The 7,500-nt window shown below is 43.7% G+C and overlaps 1 protein-coding gene across 12 annotated transcripts in view; it reads left to right on the top strand.

Annotated features, from left to right (window-relative positions):
• The window catches only part of tgo (Aryl hydrocarbon receptor nuclear translocator homolog tgo), a 434,151-nt gene that overhangs the window by 353,290 nt on the left and 73,361 nt on the right, over positions 1-7,500 (top strand). The gene's annotated exons all lie outside the window — the stretch shown is intronic.

Genomic DNA, 7,500 nt, shown 5'->3' with positions numbered 1-7,500 from the left:
TCACCACCCAGCCAAAGGAGTTGGCGACGATTGTGACGGAAACGTACAGAATCACATTAGTGTTTTTATGTGTTTGTTTACATTTTTCTTCTACAGATCTCGCGGTGTTTTGAAAATAATCACTACGTACAAAGTTGAATGTCATTGTTTTAATAATTCTTTTTATAAGATTTTAAGATAGAATTATTTACAAATAATAGTTAAATCCATGCTTTGTGACGCAAGAGTTATTGCAAACGCAAGTACATGTGTGTATTTATGTAAATTCATAAGCACGTGCGTTTTGCGGACTAAACTCCGCACACATGCGCTCGCGCATTAGATTTACGGGGGGTTGCCCTTTGGTGTAGTATATAGAGGTGCAGAAAACAGCGAGATAATTTTCCGCTTGGTCGGGCAATGGGAACTCCTGTACAAGGATACGGGGAGTGCAAGAAGATCCTTTGGAGGTCGTGCCTCACGATAGATGTGTGTGTGTGTGTGTGTGTGTGTGTGAACAGATATACATTTTTCAACCACAACTGAAATTATTTCAGCCCTAGGCGGGATTCGAACCCGGACCGCCGTAGTGGCAGTCAGGAACTCTGCCACTGCGCCATGAGTCATATATATATGTGTATATATATATATATATATATATATATATATATATATATATATATATATATATATACAACACTAAATGGGTCCCAGTGAACAGAGATACATTTTTATTAACCACAATACACTTTAATTCTAAGCCATCAACATCGGGAAATTCGTGGAAGCCAACATGCACAAATTGAAACGTGGTACGGCCTAGGGCTCGAACCCGGTCTAGCACGTGACAAGTGTTGTAGTGACTTAACCGAATGCTTCATCAAGATATATGTATATATATATATATATGTATATATATATATATATGTGTGTGTGTGTGTGTGTGTGTGTGTGTGTGTGTGTGTTCCCCTAAAAAAACATAGCCCAAAGCCAGGAAATTACAGAAATTAAGTGCACCAAGAGAATACATGATGTAATGGTCATGTTGATTTTACTCATATTTGGAATTTGGGGATCTTCTCTCGGCTGAGTAAAATCGTGTGGCGGTAGGTAGGCAGAACGGTTTCCTCAGGGCTGTCCACTTGGGCCAGCAAGGTTTCCCTCTGGAGAGACTTGTGGAACGCCTCCAGGATCGTTGCCAGCCGCCATGAGGCTGTGGTGCTCCGGTCACCTCTCTCTCTCTTTTATTTTTTTTTATTATTTTTTTATTTTTACCTGTACTGTTACATATAATCTGCGAGTACTAAACCTCTGGTAGACAATTATTAAGGAACCTAACTGGACCTTCGAGATTAGATATTTCCAGGGCCTCATTCTCGAAACTAATCTATTTCTTAGGCCCGTTATGATTGGAATTTGTTTGATCGTCGTATAGGATGATTACAATATATGTAATAATCTTGAGGTTTGCGTGTGTGCATATGTGTACATGTGTATGTTTTTCTTGTAATTGTATACGAATGTGTGCACTGAAGCTCAGTGTGTTTTTATTAGATTATGTGTCTGTGTGTTTACACGTTTTATGTGTAAAATGCATGTGCATGCATGTATATGCATTGCATTTGATTATACTATAATATGACTTTGCGTTTTTCTTTCCCTTCTCTCTATCTCTCTCCTATCCTGTCTCTCCTCTCTCACCTGTATCTTCCCTCTCTCTCCCCTATATCTCCTCTTTCTCCATCTTTTATCTCTATATCTCTCTCTCTTCTATCTCTCCTACCCTCTCTCTCCTCTTTCACCTCTATCTTCTCTCTCTCTCCCTCTCCCCTGTATCTCCTCATTCTCCATCTTTCCTCTCTATCTCTTTCTCTCTCTCTTTCGTTCTCTCTCTTCTATCTCCTCTATCCTCTCACTCTCTCCCCTCTATCTCTATTCTTCTCTCTCTATCTCTCTCCTCTCTTCTATATCCTCTTTTCTCTATCCTCCCACTCTCTCTCTCTCTCTCTCTCTCTCTCTCTCTCTCTCTCTCTCTCTCTCTCTCTCTCTCTCTCTCTCTCTCTCTCTCTCTCTCTCCTCCTTGGTTTAAACTTGCTCTCTTCTTATTTTCATCTGGTTTTAGATCGTAAACTTTGTCATCCTTTCCCATGTTCTCTTTCCACGTGGTCGTACACTGCCAGTATATCCTTGTTCATCCACCTTTCATATACCCTGACACATTTTATGCGAAACTGACAACACACACTTCCCCATTTTGGTTTTGTCTTCTCCCCTTTTTTATTTATTATTATTATTATTATTACTTATTATTATTATTATTGTGGATAGGAGGTAAGGGAACACGGGCTGAGGGAAATACTTTTATTCCTGACTAGTTTCGCCTGAGTGGCTTCTTCAGAGGAACATAGTTTGAAGTCAAGTTGGTCAATATATATGGCAAAAGAAGGAACGTGGCAAAGTGTCAGGTTGGTCCCCCACTCGACCTCATCTGTCGGTGTGGCGGACTGTCACAGCGGGTGGACCAAGTATCCTCCTGTTGTTCGCGTGGCTGAAACGTCCATCTGGATCAGGGGCTCTGTGTTTATTATTCATTACGACAAAGTGTGCTGCTGCTTTAGCCCATATTAAATCCCCAGTCCTCTTATTGATGTTATCATGGATGTTGATAAAAACGGACTCCATCGCCTTTCTTTCCTGCCGTGTAATGTTATCCATGAGAATTTTTGCCTGGTCCCATTTTGGTAGATGGCCTCTTTCGTCGACATGGTTAACTAATGCACTACTAACCCTGTGGTGCCTTACATCTGCTCGGTGTTCTTTCAATCTGGTGTCTAAGCCTCTGCCGGTTTCACCGATGTATTTTCTGTCACATCCACCACACGGGATTTCGTAAACTACGCTGTTTGTATTTGTGGTTGGGTCTTTTTTCTTGATTAAAAGGTCCTTTACTTTCGTACCTGTGGAAGTCGCAAGATGAATGTTGGAGGACGATAAGATTTTGTCTAGGTCTCTCGTTAGATTGGAATTTGGGACCACCCAAAAGAGAAAAGTCCAACGCTAAATATTGGGTGGTCCCAAATTCCAATCTAACGAGAGACCTAGACAAAATCTTATCGTCCTCCAACATTCATCTTGCGACTTCCACAGGTACGAAAGTAAAGGACCTTTTAATCAAGAAAAAAGACCCAACCACAAATACAAACAGCGTAGTTTACGAAATCCCGTGTGGTGGATGTGACAGAAAATACATCGGTGAAACCGGCAGAGGCTTAGACACCAGATTGAAAGAACACCGAGCAGATGTAAGGCACCACAGGGTTAGTAGTGCATTAGTTAACCATGTCGACGAAAGAGGCCATCTACCAAAATGGGACCAGGCAAAAATTCTCATGGATAACATTACACGGCAGGAAAGAAAGGCGATGGAGTCCGTTTTTATCAACATCCATGATAACATCAATAAGAGGACTGGGGATTTAATATGGGCTAAAGCAGGAGCACACTTTGTCGTAATGAATAATAAACACAGAGCCCCTGATCCAGACGGACGTTTCAGCCACGCGAACAACAGGAGGATACTTGGTCCACCCGCTGTGACAGTCCGCCACACCGACAGATGAGGTCGAGTGGGGGACCAACCTGACACTTTGCCACGTTCCTTCTTTTGCCATATATATTGACCAACTTGACTTCAAACTATGTTCCTCTGAAGAAGCCACTCAGGCGAAACTAGTCAGGAATAAAAGTATTTCCCTCAGCCCGTGTTCCCTTACCTCCTATCCACATTCGTCACAATGTATACACATTATTATTATTATTATTACATTGGTTGGTCTGCGTGCTACCTTTTATTTATCTCTTTCTATGCCCCCCTCTCCCCTCCCCCCCTCCCCCCGTCTAGAAACTGTGGCTCCCCCCTCCCTCCTCTGCTGGCGAGTGAGGGCCACGAAGAGGAAGGGGCACTCTGGTATAAAAGAACATAAGAAAGAAGGAGACTGCAGGAGACCATAAGGCCTACACTAGGCAGTTCCTTCAGGGTAATGGAGTGGAAGTGTCACGGCGAACTACTTTCCTAATATACTTCGGCTATTTCGTCCTCGTTTCTTTCTGCTTCCTACCCTTCCTCATATTCCTCCTCCTCCACTCTTGCCTTTCTTCCCTCTGCCCCTCCTTCTCTACTGCCTTTCTCATTCCTTGCCTCTCTCTACCTCTCCCTATCCCCCAGCCTCCTTCCCCCACCCCCTCTCTTCCCCCCCACGGCCCCTCTCTCCCCCCACGCCCCCTCTCTCCCCCACGCCCCCTCTCTCCCCCCACGGCCCCTCTCTCCCCCCACGCCCCCTCTCTCCCCCCACGCCCCCTCCCCCCACGTTCCGTCTCTTCCCCCCCTCTCCCTCCACTCCTTTCTTTCCGTTCTCGTGTCATCTATGTCCTTCAGGTGCAGCGGGAGCAGAATCTTATTATTTCCGTCTCCCGTGCACACAGGAGTAGATGAAGCCCCTTGGGCAGCGGCACCTGGCAGATGTTTTTCGGGCCTTTTTTTTCCCGCTTGAGCTAGCCCAAGATCTAAGAATATAAGGTCTAACCACTTCCGACCGAATTTCGAGGGAGTTGGCGCAGCGAGCCCGTGAACGTCACTTGGCTGTTCAAAGTGGGGTTAGCGGGTCCTATAGCTGTCAGTTGAAGTTGGTCCGTCGTTCGAAAATGACGTCGCCTTCGCTCGCACCGCTCCACTCAATTATTTATATTCTGACAAATATTATATAAAATATATATATATAATATATATAGAATATTATAGTTCCTGTCTATATATATGAATATATAATATATATGATATATAATATATATATATATAATATATAAAATATTATAGTTCCTGTCATCCTTGGCGTTTCACAGTTTTCTTCAATGTATCACAAAGAGAAAATGGACGCATCTAAATGACGTCAGAAGCTGCGCAGAACTACTCCAGCGATTAGACCTCTTTACTTAGACCTTGAGCTAGCCGAAAGAAGAGGAAGGACACGCACACGCGCACACACACACACACACACACACACACACACACACACACACACACACACACACACACACACACACACACACACACACACACACACACACACACACATATATATATATATATACACATACATACACACGTATACTGTATTTCTAAATATATGTATTTGCAAATCCCTCCCCAACAGACCCCAGGCTTTGTATTTATAGGTCATCGTACTAACACGGTCGGCTTGTCTCAGGAGGACTTGTATTTCACATTGAATTTTTTTTTTTTTTTCATTAAGATAGCACTGTATTACTTGTTTACCCGAGAAACGGGTGAAAAATAACAAACTGGTGTTATTTCAAGTAAGATTTTTATGATGTTCTTAAGTGACATAGGACAGATGAAGTCGGGGTATTTCAGGGCAGATGTCGTGGTATTTGATATCTTGGAAAAGGAGAGATAATAAATGATAACAAACTTTGACTCAGCCGCACCATTTGTAAATCGCTGGTGTAGATCAAAGGCGCCTTTGAATTTCCGGTATTTTCACCAGATTGGTGTCTTTCGTGCTGGTGTAGGACCCCCGCGGCAGGAGGGTACCCGCATGTGGAGAGAGCTGCCCTGGGAGGCGACGTGGGAGAGCGAAACCTGACGAAGGCGATCCAGCAGGTTTAATCCCCCCGCCGAGGGGGCTTGGGGGATGGAGGAGGGGGAATAATAGAGATGAATTAAGTAGCCTGACGACAACCAGAAAAATATGTAAAAAGGTCTTCCTGTTGTGTAAGAGGGTAGCACTCTTCCTTCTATTCTTGCTGATATTAACTTCTTTTGGGGAGCATATTTTGAAGAAAAAAAATAATGATAATTATAATTAATAATTATAATTAATAGTAATGATAATAATTAACAGTGATAATAATCTGGGGTGGGCGACTACGGAAATGCCGTTTTCACGTTCTCTTCCCCGGGGCGCCGGGCGGGCGTGGGAGGGGATGGGCGGGTGTGTGGGACTAACTGGAAGGCGGCAAGTGCACGTGGGGGCTGCGGCTGCGGCGGTGACACTTGCGGTGACGCGTTTGTCGAGTTCGATCGGGAAGACCTGAACGAGGATTTTATTCGCAAAGGCCGAAGAAGAACAAAAACAAGAATGGGTTGGCCAAGTTCGGTACCATGGCTCGCTCCTCCTCCTCCTCCTTCTTCTCCTCCTCCTCCTTCTTCTTCTTCTTCTTCTTCTTCTTCTTCTTCTTCTTCTTCTTCTTCTTCTTCTTCTTCTTCTTCTTCTTCTTCTTCTTCTTCTTCTTCTTCTTCTTCTTCTTCTTCTTCTTCTTCTTCTTCTTCTTCTTCTTCTTCTTCTTCTTCTTCTTCTTCTTCTTCTTCTTCTTCTTCTTCTTCTTCTTCTTCTTCTTCTTCTTCTTCTTCTTCTTCTTCTTCTTCTCCTCCTCCTCCTCCTCCTCCTCTTGCTCCTCCTCCTCCCCCACTTCTAAGACCTTAAGAATTTTAGGTCATCATCGTAATGATATATTTTCCCAATATGATAAGTACTACCCGGAGGTGCACAGAACGTCTGCAGGTCGTAATTATACGACGTGGATGAGCCTATTACGACCTCGTAATATTTACGACTATCGTAATTGTACGACGCAAGGAGATGAACCCATCTCAGCTTGGGACAGGGCGCCGGCCACTGTAGTACCTTTAAGTGAAACGACCTTTACAATTGCGGACATAATAACCCGACACAGCCTGGAGACACTCATAACTTTAGTGAGACGTACTATGGGCCAACAGCAGCAGCAGCTGTCGCGGCAATGCACGCGTGGGTCAGGTACTATTGTCCGAGACGTCTCTCATGAATGCAACAGAACCCGAAGCTGATGGACCAGAGCGAATACGTGTCGACGGGACGGAATTTGCATTAATATTTTTTATTTATTTATTTTGTTTATTTGTGGATCTATTAATGATGGATTGGAGAGGGAAACCCAAAATTTGCATTTTTTAAAATTTGATTTATTTTTCTTTATTAATTTATTTATTCCTTTATGTATTTGTATATATATATATACCTATGGATTTATTTATTTTGTAGCTAATACATATGGTATTGGCGACGTAGTCATAGTAAAGGAGTTGGAATGTGGCTACTAGCTTGGTCCTATGGGATCGAAGAAGATGAGGAGGAGGAGATTGGTGGGGGGATAGAGTTAAGGGGAACTCGAAGAACTGTCCCGTTTCTTCTTCGGTCTTGAACTTCGGGTTCTTGACCTTGGGTCGTGGTTCTTGGGCGTTGCTCAATACCATTTCAGACCAAAGAACTTCTGTGGGTGGGGGTGGGGACAGTTCTCGGAAGCCATAAGGTCGCCCTCGAGGTCTCGTGAGGCCCCAAGTGAGCAAGACTTTCAAGGTTGTCTACTCTGGCGGGAGGAGGAGGAGGAGGAGGAGAAGAAGAAGAAGAAGAAGAAGAAGAAGAAGAAGAAGAAGAAGAAGAAGAAGAAGAAGAAGAAGAAGAA

This window comes from Oratosquilla oratoria, chromosome 24, assembly GCF_046742065.1.
Source record: "Oratosquilla oratoria isolate Oo_2021 chromosome 24, ASM4674206v1, whole genome shotgun sequence".
In the NCBI taxonomy this organism is placed as follows: Eukaryota; Metazoa; Arthropoda; class Malacostraca; order Stomatopoda; family Squillidae; genus Oratosquilla; species Oratosquilla oratoria.
This window is presented reverse-complemented; position numbering and strand designations above follow the sequence as displayed.